The sequence below is a fragment of the Aotus nancymaae genome, unplaced genomic scaffold (genome assembly GCF_030222135.1).
Source record: "Aotus nancymaae isolate 86718 unplaced genomic scaffold, 86718_ANA_hifiasm-v0.15.2.pri h1tg000022l_1, whole genome shotgun sequence".
In the NCBI taxonomy this organism is placed as follows: Eukaryota; Metazoa; Chordata; class Mammalia; order Primates; family Aotidae; genus Aotus; species Aotus nancymaae.
Window position 1 is genome coordinate 23,832,131 of NW_026988435.1, and position 15,059 is coordinate 23,847,189.

A 15,059-nucleotide genomic window follows, 5' to 3' on the forward strand; every position below is an offset into this window, starting at 1 on the left:
ATATAAAATAATTCTATCAAATTAGAAAAATCCAAAATTTGACATGAGTTAAATTATTTCTTAATTATAGTGTGTAATTTTAAATATAAATAATTTTTAATTAAAAACTTTCCATTTATTTTCAGTAGAAATGAGCAAAATAGTAGAGCCATGTGTGGCTAAAGAACTTTCTTTTTATTCTTTTGGCAATTTCTTTTTTCTGTGTATCCTAATGTCAGATTATTTTTAGGTTAGATAGTATTATGTGTCAAACTATTTCTTCTTTATCCTCAACATGTATTTAAACTATATTTTCCAGTCCTCCATGCAATTAAGTGTGGCTGACTTTATGTTTGAGTTCTAGTTCAGTGAATAAAAAGAACATCTTTACTATGCCTATATCTTTGAAATACTTCTCATTTGATTGCTAGTATCTTTTTTATTTTACCATGTTAATGAATTAATAATAATTAATTTGAAAGATGAATGGTGAAGATGAAGACCCAAAATGGCCTTGAATCATCACTTGCACAAGACTTGTCTAAATCAGCATAAAACCACTAAGTGGCAGCTAGTGTATGTTAATCCTTAATTGAGTTAGAGCTATGTTCCTTGAAGTAAGATCCTGCCATTAAAAATGTGCAGATACATACCTAAATGATAAGAACATGAGAAACCCATCCAACTGGTGAGTGACTGCAAACTAATATTAGATATCAAAAATGTTAAAAACCTCTTATGCCGCAGCAAAATGCCACATAACTACTGAGCCTGTAGCTCTGGAGCAAGTGGATGAAAGAGGTTGATGTACAATGTGTGTGTTGTTGTTGTTGTTGTTGTTGTTGTTGTTGTTGTTTGAGACAGAGTCTTGCTCTGTTGCCAGGCTGGAGCGCAGTGGCGCAGTCTCGGCTCGCTGCGACCTCCACCTCCCGGGTTCAAGCGATTCTTCCGCCTCAGCCTCTTGAGTAGCTGGGACTACAGGCGCGTGCCAAACGCCCGGCTAATTTTTGTATTTTTAGTAGAGACGGGGTTTCACCATGCTGGCCAGGATCTGACCTCGCGATCCGCCCGCCTCGGCCTCCCAAAGTGCTGGGTTTACAGGCGTGAGCCACCGCGCCCGGCCCTTCTATTTTTTTTTTTTTTTTAAATATCATCTATCATCACTTGCATGGTGTCCTATAAACACCTATTATTTTGAAATAAAGACCCTGGATTTAAAAGAAGTTAATTGAAATAAAATAAGAAATACACATTAAAGAAAAAACTTTTTTATAGCACACCCTTGCTAATGTCTAAGGGTGTTATCTGTTTTTTTTTTCCTCCTGTTTGTTTTTTTCTAAATTAGAAATAACTAGGTGATTAGGAAGCAATCTTAGGTAATAGAAACAATTAATTACCCTTTTGTAGTGTTTTTATATTTTAAAAAGCAAGAACTACTAATTATCTTGCTAAGATAATAAATGAAAAATTGATTATTCATTTATTTATAGAATACTGAGTCTCTCATCCCTAATAAAATGATCAATAAAGCTGTACCTTGGCTTTGCTAAAAATTTATTCTTTGTCCATCATTATTTTAAACCTGCCTCTTTTGGTATCCATGCCCTGTTATGACTAAGCTTCTAGAAAAAAATTATTCCTCGAAACAGTTCAGATAACATTATTTACTAATGACATGGAAGACTTGTTTGCTTTTCTAGTTCATTACTGAGTGAGGTTTGTTTGTTAGCTTGTTTATTTGCAATGGTAGAGAATTCTGAAGAAAAATTACATGGTGAAAATGAAAAGAAAAAGTAACAGTCTTTGAATTGTAATGAATATATTATGACATGCAGTTTACAATCTGTTTAGTGGCACTAATACACATAATTTATTAGAGTGTATGAAGAAAAGTCACTTGTGGCCAGGTATAGTGGCTCACGCCTGTAATCCCAGCACTTTGGGAGGCCAAGGCATGTGGATCACGAGGTCAGGAGTTCGAGACCAGCCTGGCCAACATGGTGAAACTCTGTTTCTACGAAAAATACAAAAAAAAAAAAAAAAGATGGGCATTGTGGTGGGCATGTAATGAGAGCTACTCAGGAGACTGAGGCAGGAAAATCGCTTGAACCTGGGAGGCAGAGGTTGCAGTGAGCTGAGATCACACCTTTGCACACCAGCCTGGGCGACAAAAAAAGAAAAAGTAAAGTCACTTATATTTGACTTTAGATAGCAATGTTATTTCAACCCATTTCTGCATTTCTCATAGTTTCCCTATCATTAAATGGACAATGAGGTTTAATATGGGTGGCAGAATGAAGTCAACCTTGGGTTTCATAAAAATCAGAATGAATGATAAATATAACAGAGACGTATATAGACAGAAATACATTAGAACCAAAAGTGAAAATTAAGATTCACTAAAAAGGCCATTAGGGAAGTAATATTTTCTTTTCTATTATATATAATTTTAAAATGTATGCCTTAGAAGTCAATATTATATGTAATTTTATCATTGTAGTTATATAACATTAACATCTTCTCTTTTGGTAAATTAAAATGAAACTATGTTTGCTTAAAAAATATGGATATTTTGCATTAACAAATTAAATTCCCCAAATGGACTTTTCTCTAATAATGGAATTAAGAGTATTTTTCTTTCTTAAATAAATGCCAAATTGTGTAAATGCAATGATATGATAAAATCAAAAATGCTTTTTATTCTTTTTTTCAATTTTTTAAATCAAAAATGTTCACAATAACGTTGGAAGAAAAGTTTTAATAAAGTAATGCTTATTTAATTTATACTGTTAACGTATAAAAATCATTGTAAAGAAATTGGAAAACAAAAAGTTTATGTCATTTGCAGATAAGAACTGTGAACTTTTTTCTTTTTGACTTTCAGGCCATTTTTAAAATTTTAATTTAATCTTTTTAGAGATCAATTCTCCCTATGTTGCCAGTGCTGATCCCAAACTCCTGGACTCAAGTGATCCTCCTGCTTCAGCCTGCTAAGTAGCTGGGACTATAGGCATACTGTGATCTTTTTGATGAAATTATTTCCAGTGATTGTGTGTGTGTGTTCATAATATGATTTTTAGTGTAATATTTTAGTATAATCATTGTCATTTTATTTGTGACATAACTCTATGATTGCCTCAAAGATTCACACTTCCTTGTGGGAATCTACCTGATGGTGATCCCAGTGTCATTACTGGAATTTGATAATACAATTGGCTGGTCACACCAGTGATTAGGTTATGTTATATGGTATAGGCACTTTAAGAAAGGGAGATTATTTTGTTATTTTGTTATACCTTAACTCTTAGGTGAGCCTTCAAAAGGCTCTTTCTAGAGAAGAACCTCAAAGCATAAGAGAGATTCCACATGAAGAAGATTCTCCATGGTGGCTTTGAAGATGGAGGAAGGAATGGGACCAGTCTACAGAATTCAATAATGACCCTCAGTTGCTAGCCAGTAAGTAACTGGAAACCACATCAATCCTATGAATGCAAGGAACTGATTTTGGCCAGGGATCTGAATGGGCTGGGGAAAAATGATTCCATTGAGTCTTCAAAAATAAATAATATCTAACAAACAACTTGATTCTAGCCCTGAAGATTGCCAGCAGAGAACTCAACTGTGCTCTTCTTTAGAAGTCTGGTTCACGGAACAGGGTCCTAATAAACGGATGATGTTTTAAGCCATTTAAGCCACAATGTTTGTGAAAATTCATTAGAAAGCAATGGAAAACTAATACAACTAGTATTTTTATGCTGGATCTTCTTAACCTGAAATTAATTTCAAATTTCATTATATGCTTATTGGGCATGCTAAGAAGATGATCATGTTGTTAAATATTGTAGTGAATAGATGTCACTCTTTCCTGTGTTACAGAATCACATTTTTAAATTATCATAATCACGTTAATAAGAATTTTACATAGACAATTTAGACATACTGCCTCATATAGCTGCATTAGGCAAAAGTGAACAACTGTTATTTTGCTTTTGTGCCTATATATTAGTGCCTTACATAAAAAATTAACATCTTGTATTTTAAAGCTCCACAGAGAACATATGTCACCATTTTTAGGTGACTTAAATACGGTTCTGACATTTTATAAGAAAGGGTTCATAAAGTAAGGACTGTGAAAACTGCTGCATATATATTTATAAGCTACACTAAAGACATCTTGGCAATGGATATGTGGTTATTAGTCTAACATACGGAATCACAGACATTTTCAGAATTTTACTTTATAAAAATACATTTACTTATGTTTCTTTAAAAATTTATTTATTGTACTTTAAGTTCTGGGGTACATGTGCAGATCATACAGGTTTGTTACATAGGTATACATGTGCCATGGTGGTAGTTTACTGCAATCGTCACCCGTCATCTACATTAGGTATTTCTCCTAATGCTATCCCTCCCCAATCCCCCTACCCTCTGCTATTCCTCCCCTAGCCCCTCACTCCCCAAATTTGGATGTGTGACATTCCCCTCCCTGTGTCCATGTGTTCTCATTGTTCAACATCCACTAATGAGTAAGAACATTCAGTGTTTCATTTTCTGTTCTTGTGTCAGTTTGCTGAAAATGATGATTTCCAGTTATTTAAAGCTATTAGAGCAGTATATATTCGGCTGAATAAATAACTGTGTTAACCATTTATAAGCATCAACCATTTTATTCTGGAGCAGTTTTTTTTTTAATGTTTATACTTTCAGCATTGCACATTTGTTTTATTTGTATTTATTTTTATTTTTTATTTTAACTTTTATTTTAGGTTCATGGGTACATGTCCCAAGTTTATTATATAGGTGAACTTGTGTCATGTGGGTTGTTTGTACAGCTAATGCCATTACCCAGGTGCTAATGCCATTACCCAGGTACTAAGTCTAGTACCCATTAGTTTGTTTTCCTGAGCCTCTTACTCTTCCCACCCTTCACCTTCCCATAGGCCCCAGTGTGTTTTTCCCCTCTGTGTGTCAGTATGTTCTCATCATTTAGCCTGAAGCAGATTTAGATGACACTCTAAATGCCCTTGTAAAAATAAAAAGATTAGTCATTTTAAATTCTCATTATACTTTAGTGTTGGTCTGTCAGGAATTTCTGAAGTGAGCTCTAATCAGTGTTTTCTTCATTTATTCTTTTAATTTTCTGTTGTAATTTTAACAGTTATGTGGTACAAGATTCTCTGAGATTCTTTATAGGAAAATATAGAAAAATCATTTTAAACAGAGTCTTTTCAATAATTTTTAATTAAATTACTGTTTAAAACATTTTGGAGAAAAACTTTAAAAAATAGAAATTCCAACTTTATAGTTTTAGTCTAGACAAAAATAATTTATTGACTGACATGGCTTTACAAGAAAAATGTTCTTTTTTTTCATAAGTTTGTGAAAAACAAAGGCAATACAAAATTTATTTAAAAACAACTATAATTTTCTCATCATAGATAACAGCCTATATATATATTTTTTTTTGCTGTGAATACCTATAAATGGACTTCAGACTCTAAAATCATGAATATAATTGGGAAAAAAGGGTAAGCAAATAAGCATTTAGTCAAATTCTAATTATGCCCTTTTATAGATTAAAATATTTAGGTTGCTTTAGTCTGCATTTTGTTTGTTAAATATCATTTAAAGTAATTTGTATATTCATTCATACTTACTGAAATATGTCCTATCATATTTTCTGGTTGTTACTAAAATTCAGTAATACTATTAGAATTCAACTCTGGAAAGCATTGAGTAATTATATAACTATTTTTAAAATAAAATGGCATACACAGATTCCATGTTGAGCAATGCACCTACTCTTATAGCATTTTATGTTACTAAAAAATACTTTAATAACATATATTTTCTTCACAGTATGTGTATATATTAACTAATGTTTGTAAAGTATAGTAATTTGAAATATTTGGAATGTCAGTAAACAAATTTTAATTCTATCACAAGAAAAAAAGTGATTTTCCATGAAATAGTGCAGAAAACTATATTTCCAGCCTATGAGTAGATAAAGTGACAGATATTATAATGAGTTTAATTAGTGCTTCATATAGATTGTATTTTGGGAAAGAAGGAAGGAGAAATTTGTATTATAAAACATATAAATGAACACAAAAAATAATTGTAACCTTAACTTCTAGTTTCCAGTCTGGCATGTAAAGAGCTTGAAAGTTTCCTATCTGCCCTAATAAGTAAAAAGCTGAACAGACTAAAAAATCAACAACTCTTCTTGCATCTGTCAAGGAAGTGAGGTAATATAGCAAACCACTGCCACCAAAATTGCAGAGACAAACAGGTGAATACAGAGAATCACGACTTACTGGAGCATAATCACAACTTACTGGAGCAGAAACTTCCATGCGAAAGAGTACCAGGGTAGAAAATCCTAAACTGTAATTGACAAATTGCTGGAGGCTCAGTATGAACAAGTTTGAGACTTAAACGTTCCAGGGGGACCCATTCATATGGGGACCTGCAAACTTGTGTGAATTTTACCTCAAGGTGCTCATATTGTTGCAGTAAATATCAGAGAAAACTCCCTTCCTGCAGGAGGAAGGGTAATAAAAACACTAAAATATGCCAGAGCACTATTTTCTTCCTAACAAGATCCACCCTCAAGACAGTCTTTTACCTTAGTCTAAATTATTGGATTTTTTAAAAAAGCTTAACTGACCTGAGGGAAGAGAAATATCCAGTTCTGGCTCTCTGCAGTCATCCTGCCTCACGAACAGTGGGTGGGAGAGGATGCTGAGAATCACACGTAAAGTTTGTAGTCCAAAGACACAGGCTTATTAAAAAGTTGAAACCAAATTATAGGACTATAGAATGCTTCCCATTCCCCCCTTAACATTACCACAACATTACTAAAGGCCTGTTTATTGCAGTTCCTTTTCCCCAGTGCATCATATCAGCTATCAATAGAAACATTACAAGGTATATTAAAAGACGAGAATCATAGTTTAAAGAGATAGAGTAAACATCAGAACTAGATTCAGATTTGGGAAGAATGCTAAAATTATCAGTCTAGGAATTTAAAGCAATTATTTTTAACATGCTAAGGACTTTACTGGACACAATAGACACATACAAAAGTAGATGTGCAATGTCAGCTGAGAGATGGGAATTCTAAAAAAGAGTCTGAAATAAATGCTAGAAACCAAAGCATATTAACAAAAACAAAGAATGGTTTTAATAGGCTTATTAGTAGACTGAAATCTCCGAGCTTGAGATGTCAATGGAAACTTTAAAACGGGAAAAGCAAAGAGAAAAAAGCCTGGGTAAATAATAAAGAATATCTAAGAACTGTGGAACAAGTACAAGTAATGTAACATATGTGTAAAGTGAATACCAGAAGGAAAAGAGAGAAATAGAAGCAATATTGGAAGTAATAATGACTAAGAATTTTCCTAAATTAATGTCAGACATCAAACCACAGATCCTAGAAACTCAGAGAACACCAAGTAGAACAATGCAAAAATTAAAAAGGAAAATATGACTACATGTATTTTATTCAAATTGCAGAAAATCAAAGATAAAAAAATATTTAAAGAAGTCTGGGGAGGGGATTGGGAGTTACACCAAAAGAGTAGCGAAATTATAAATTATATCTGACATTTTCTCAGAATCTAGGCAAACAAAAGGGTAATTGATTGAAATATTGAAAGTATTGAGAGTAGGAAACCACCAATCTCAAGATTTGTACCCTGCAAAATTATTGTTTGAAAATAAAAACTTTCTCAGACAAACAAAATTGAGGGAATCTGTGACCAATAGACATGCCTTGCAAGAAATCTTGAAAGAAGTTCTTCAAATAGAAGGATATAATATAAAGCAGTAAAGTAGATCTATGTAAAGAAAAGAAGTTCCTCAGAGAAGGAGTAAGTGAAGGTAAAATTAAAGTACCTTTATTTTCTTATTCTTAATTGATCCAACAGATAACAGTTTGTTCAAAATAATAATAACAATGTGATCAATTATGTATGCTTATGTATAAGTAACATGAATGACAGTGAAAAATGAGTGATCTTAGAAATAGTTAAGAATTGCTAAGTTCTGACACAAGGAATGATGCAATTAGGAATATTTTTTACTAAAAACTACTCGTATTACTTATGAAGAGGTATGGTGTTATGTCAAAATAGATTAGTTGTAAATATATACTTAGGTATAATTCTAATAAATTTATGTAATTACATAATTATGTAATTACAAAACTGTATGTATGTAATTACAAAACTTATCTAATTACAAAACTGATGAGAAAAAATCAAGGAAGTAGCTCAATGAAAAGCTATTCCCTGTTTAAGAATAGGAGGCTTCAATAGCGTCAAGATGTCAGTTCTTCCAAACCTAATCTACAGATTCTATGTAATCTCAATCAAAATCCTAGTAAGTTTTGTTTTGTGAATATCAACAAACTATTCTAAAGTTTATGTTGAGAGGCAGGAAACTCCAAATAGGCAGCACAGTATGAAAGAGAATAAATACTACCCCACTTTACGACTTACTATAAAGCTATAGTAATCAAGACAATATGGTATTAGTGAAAGAACAAATAGTTCAGTCAAAAAGAATGGAAAACCTGCAAAGAGACCCATGTAAATATAGTCTATTTATGTTTGTTTGACCAAAGACCAAAGGCAACACAATGCAGCAAAGATAGTCTTTTCAACAAATAGTGCTGAAACAACCAGACCAAAACCAAAATTTAGACACAGGCCTTACACCCTCCACAAAAATTAAGTCAAATGAATCACAGATCTCAAAGTCAAATACAAAAATACAAAACTCCTAGAAGATCATATAAGAGGAAGCCAACATATACTTGAGTATACTGATGACTTTTCAATACAACAAGAAAGATATAAGTCATGAAGGAAAGAATTGAGAAGCTGGACTTCATTAAAATTAAAAACCTCCTCTGCTAAAGACGTTGTCAAGAAAATAAGAAGACAAGCCACAAAACTAAGGGAAAATATTTGCAAAAAAAAGTATTTGGTAAACTATTGGTATCCAAAATATACAAGGAACTCATAAACTCATAAGAAAATGAACAACACAACTAAAAAGGGGACAAAAGATTTGAACAGACACCTTGCCAAAGAAGATATACAAAAGGCAAATAAGCACACGAAAAGATACCACACATCATATGTCATTAGGGAATTTCACATTGAAAAAAACAATAAGATAACCCTGTAAAGCTGTTAAAATGTTGAAAATACAAAACATTAACAATACCAAATGTTGGTAAGAATGTGGGGCAACAGAAGCTCTTCATTCCTGGTACAAACACAAAATGGTACAGACACTTTGAAAGGCAGATTCGTAATTTATTATAGAATTAAACATACTCTTCCCATATGTTCCAGCAATTACACCGCTTGTTATTTACCCAAATGAGTTGAAAGCACGTCCATACAGAAACCTCACAAATGTTTATAGCATCTTCATTCATAATTGTAAAACTTGGAAGCAACTAAGGTTTCCTTCATCAGTGAGCAGATACATTGGAGTTCAGCTGTTCAATGAAACTTTATTCAGTGCTAAAAAGAATTGAGCTGTCAAATTATGAGAAGACATGGAGGAAACTCAAACACATATTACTAAGTAAAAGGAGTCAATTTGAAAAGTGGACATACTGTATGATTCCAACTACATTACATTCTAGAAAAGAAAAAATTATGGAGATAGTAAAAGGATCAGTAGTTTCCGAGGGTTTAGGGGAAGGAAGAGATAAATAGGGGGAACACAAAAGTATTGTTAGGGAAGTGAAACTATGTATTATACCATATTGATGGACACGGTCATTACACATTTGTTAAAATCCAGAGAATTATACAACACTAAGTGTGAACCCTAATTTAAACCCTGGACTTTGCTCATGTGATAATGTCAATGTAGGCTCATCAACTATGACAATGTATGAGATACCTCTCCAGTGATAGCCAGAAATCTCTGTAACTTCAGCTCAACTTTGTCGTGAACCTAAAACTAATCTAAAAAATAAAGTATATTAAAAAGTTTTAAATAAAATAAATAATCTTTTTCTAGACCAGAGATTATTAACCTGGGATAATTTTGTTCCCTACTGTCGGGGACATTTAGCAATGACTGGGGATATTTTTGGTTGTCACACTTGCATGAAACCATGGGAGTGTTGCTGCTGGCACTAGTGGGTAGAAACCAGATTTATTGCTAAACATCCTATGATGTACAGGACAAGCTATAAGTGTTAACAAGCCCCAAATGTCAACAGTGCCAGAATTAGAAACACTGCCTTAAAGCACGTGAAATAGATTTCTCTTGACCAGTGCATATCCCTAAGTAAGCAAACATTTGTTTGATAACCTTTAAAACCCTGGTATCTCTAATTACAATTCTGCTAATTATCTGTGGAATAATACTTTCACTTGAGATGTCATGTGAACACATCATTATAAATGCCAAATTGTATGTAATGCATTAGAATTTGAATCTATATGAAATTCATGAAAAATCATATTGCCAGGTTAATCATGCGTATGCAGAGGTTCAACCTCAAAGTAACCCAACTACTAACCAAGTTTTTAGACTTATCAGGTTTGATTCATATGTCTGCATATATCATCACTACAGAATGTTCTATATGCCCAGCTGGCTGCTTACCTGTGCATCTTTGTTCTTGTTTGATATGGCAGCCCACTTCCAAATGTTAACACTGAGGCACTTGGGCCTTCAGGGTAACAAACTTACACGCTAGAGATAATCACAGAGTGCAGTGCCAGGAATTGGTGAGCAGATTTTGTGTTGTGTTTAGACTTGCCACTGAAATCCTGCAAAATAAAACATCGGAAGTGAAAAAAATACAAATAAAAATAATTTCAGGATTGGGCTTTATGAACTATATACAGTCTCGTATTTTTAAAATTTGCTATGGACTTTCTGTTACCACTCCATTGAAAATACAATCGTGAAAGTTTCCTGAAGATTGCATATTTCTTTTCTAACTATTTTATAATCACAAAGAGAGCACCTCTTTTTCTTCCTCCCATTTCTCATGTTCCTCTTCCTCTCAATTCCATAAGAGGGAAAAGTAGCAAAAGGTATTTTTTTTTTAATTGCATTTTAGGTTTGGGGTACATGTGAAAAACATGCAAGATTGTTGCATAGGTGCATACGTGGCAGTGTGATTTGCTGCCTTCCTCCCTTTCACCTATATATGGCATTTCTCCCCATGCTATCTCTCCCCAACTCCCCACTCCACGCTGTCCCCCTCCACTCCCCCGCAACAGACCCCAGTGTATAGTGCAAAAGTTATTTTTTTTTAACCATGAATTAGTGGATTCTCAGATATCACGAATAAATGTTTTGCATTATTTTCTCACATATCACTTGAGTAAAAACTTTATGTATCGAATTTAGAAAACTATTGATTGCTTTTCCTCCTGGAGAATAATTACAGATAAAGTTTTATTTAAATAATCCAATAATTACTGAAGGAAACATAGGGAAAGAAGAATAAACCAGTCTAGTTAAAACAAACAAAGAAAGAACAACAACAAAAAATGAAAAAACACCAGAGTGATAATGGGATAGCATCTGTTGAAAAGAAATTCAATACTAGGCCAGAAATGAGCAGGCTGGCTGGTCAAACATTATGCATTGTGTAGTGTATTGGATCCATTGTGACACTGTGCATTTTCAGTTAAATTTATAAAATTTATGATATCCATTGCTCAAATAATTTTTCTTGTAAAAACAATGTGAGATAGAACTAAAACAGGTAAATTGTTTAAAAGGGAATTTAATTGGGAATATTCAGAGGATTTTTGGAGAGTCTTTTATCATCCCAGTTTACACTGGGATAACTTATTGATTTATAGACAGAAAGCCCATGATATACAGGAGACATGTGGATTTAACTATTTCAAAATAAAATTAATATCCTATTTGTTTTATTTCTCAATCTTATAATGTTGCAGATGTGAACAAAAATTACTCTGGTAAAATGAATTATTTCTAATATTATAAATCCAAGAATAAGAGGCTGGCAAATGAAAAGAACATATAAGCACGTTAAAGGAAACCTGACCTTAGGAATTCCACCGTAAATAATCTTTCAGTTTACTGCTATATACAGCCAAAAAATTTAACAAATAAGGCTAGGTGCGGTGGCTCACTCCTGTAATAGCTTTGGGAGGCTGAGGCAGGCAGATCACCGGAGGTCAGGAGTTCAAGACCAGCCTGGTCAATATGGTGAAACCCTGTCTCTACTAAAAATACAAAATTAGCCGGGTGTAGTGGAGGGCACCTGTAATCCCAGCTATTCAGGAGGCTGAGACAAGAGAATAGCTTGAATCCAGAAGGTGGAGGTTGCAGTGGGCTGAGATTGCAACACTGCTCTCCAGCCTGGGCAACAAGAGTGAAACTCCACCTAAAAAAAAAAAAAGAGAGAGCAAATAGAAATACAGAATACTCAGTTAAATTTGAATTTTTGAATTTCTGATGAAAAAATATTGTTAGCATAAGTACATCCTATGCAAAATTTAGAACATAATTATACCAATGTATGTTTTGTCATTTATCTGAAATTCAAACTTAGCTGGTCATCCTATGTTTTATCTGGCAACCCTATCTTTTCTGTCATCTTTGTATCCATTCCTGCAAACACACTTTATTTATTCTCTCCCATATTCGTCTACTGAAAAAAAATTGCCTTTTTGCTTTTCAGTTAATATTCAAGATCTAGAATGAATATAGAGCCTGGAGAAAAATAGCAGACAGGAACAATATTTAATAGCACTTTCAAATGAAGCCACTGGCCAAGAGTGGAAATAAATATATCATTCTCTGTGCTTAAGGATTTACTTGAAAATGTTCAGATTGTTCTTTTTTTCCAAGATTCAAGTAATAATGCATTAAAGTAATTTTATCTTTTTTTATTGGAAATGAATGAGTAAAAGAACAATTAAAATAATTTTGCAATATTTAACTGAAAAAAACCTGTTTGGAGTAAAGAAGACTAACTTGAATGTTATTTAGTTTTTAACATTCGTGTGATTTAATTCTTAACATTTACTTCATCTTTTGGAGAAGAGTGAAAATCCTTCATTAATCATCTGCTAGTAAAATTGTTTCTAAAAAATATATTAGTCCACTAGCAAATATTGAATTGCTTGATTTAGTGATTCAATTTAACTTTAGAACTATCACAACAATTACAAAATCATATTAAGGTGACTTAACTGAGTGCTAATCGGTTTCTGTGAGTGTTATAATGGTGCTAATTACTCTCCCTTTCCTTGGGTTCTAACCAGTTGAGAATGACTACACTGGGATACAAGTATTAGGTTTATAAATTACCTACGTGCATTTATTTCCTATGAAGTGTTTTTGCTAAACTGAATCGGATGTTGTATAGGCCTAAGGTCAAATGAGGTTTTCCAGTTTTCTCTCTGTTGTACTGAAGACAGCTGCATCCATGCAGCTAACAGCACTCCACAGCAGGCTGAGCAGGTAAAGCCTCCCTATTACCCTTGCCAGTGGCAGTTGTGAATAACAGTAGAAAGGCTGGCAGCTTTGAAAATTCCCTTCAGAGGTGAGGGTGCTAGCAGAATTATATATCAGATGAATAATCAGAGGCCAAGTTGACATACGTAATTCTTGATGCTTTTATATTCGCAGAACTCAAGAAACATTTCTCTACAGGATGTGAAACCGCCTCCGGTCTTCCAAATATTGTCCTGCTTGATGCCTACACCAATGGTTTGAGGACACATCTGTTAAAGTGAGGCTTTGCAAAGAAGCTAGCAAAAACCTTTTTACAATATCCTTACGAATACAATACATACTGGAAGAATTCTAAATTACATTAGTGCACAGAGGCAAATGGAAATTTAATGGGCTAAACTAGTTTAGGACGAGGACTTCTTGATAAGTTCCTTGTTCTTTTCTTGTAATGGCCCAGGCTGATGGGACCCATCCGTTGACAAATAGTTTTATTTTATATTTTCTATGTTTGGCTCACTGACTGCTGTATTAAGGCTGAGTTCAATTTAAAGCATCAGCTGGGATCTAATGTTAGGTAATCATATGTAGGTATTAAAAATTTTTTAAGGTATTTTTATTTGAGTTTCTTTTCCAGTGCCCTTTATCATACCAAAGTAGCTTTCCTCTCTTCTAATTGTGGGGTGATAATAAATTATTGGTTTTTGTTCTTCCTATGTTTACATATTGCACACTTCATTAGTTTGAAGCCAGGTGTATTTTCATATATTACCATGTTTGAATTTGGATTGGGTCTTACAATCAAAGCACTAATTTTATTGATTTAAACAGCAAATATCTTTTCTTTCTTGATGATTGTAAAAATTAAGAAATCAAATGATAAACAATAGGACATTTTGCAGTTAATAACATCTTAGACCTAAAGAAATATGGTAGTTTATGTGGATCAGCTCTCATTAGCCAGAAATATGTTTCCTTTGCCAGTCCTACTGATATTTTGGTTTTTACAAACTCCTTCCAAATTTAGTGATTCTTTCAATTCTAATATTTGCTTTCTAGTGCCATTTGTGTGTTTGTCCATATTTTTCTATTTGTATGTGCACATTGATGGGCTTTTAAAGATAAAAATTTTGGGCAGTTTAATTATTCCTTTAATTATATCCAGTTAACATGAAGAAATCTTTAGTTCATGTCTCTTCCAATTTAATAGCCTATCATGTGAAAAATATCAGAGGCTCCTGTTAGTCTTAGTATGGAAGAGGAGACAGAAAACAACCCAGGAAATATATTTATGTAGAATGTTTTTTCAAAGAAAGTTAGGTTTTAAAATACTGTACATAGAGTAAAAACTTTTCTGGACATCTCCAATTATTTCTCACACTCCAACTGCCAATTAGTTGTTCTAAACTTTAAAAGATTGTCTAAATGTTGGCATCAGTGATATAAAACTATTGATATACATGAAGATGTTTTGTCAGAATTCTACTCTCCCTTTGAAAAACCTTCCCAGTATATAACAACTAATAATAACAAACTCTAACAAAAATCCTGTTATTGATTTATAAATGAAACTCATTTTTTAAAAATCATAA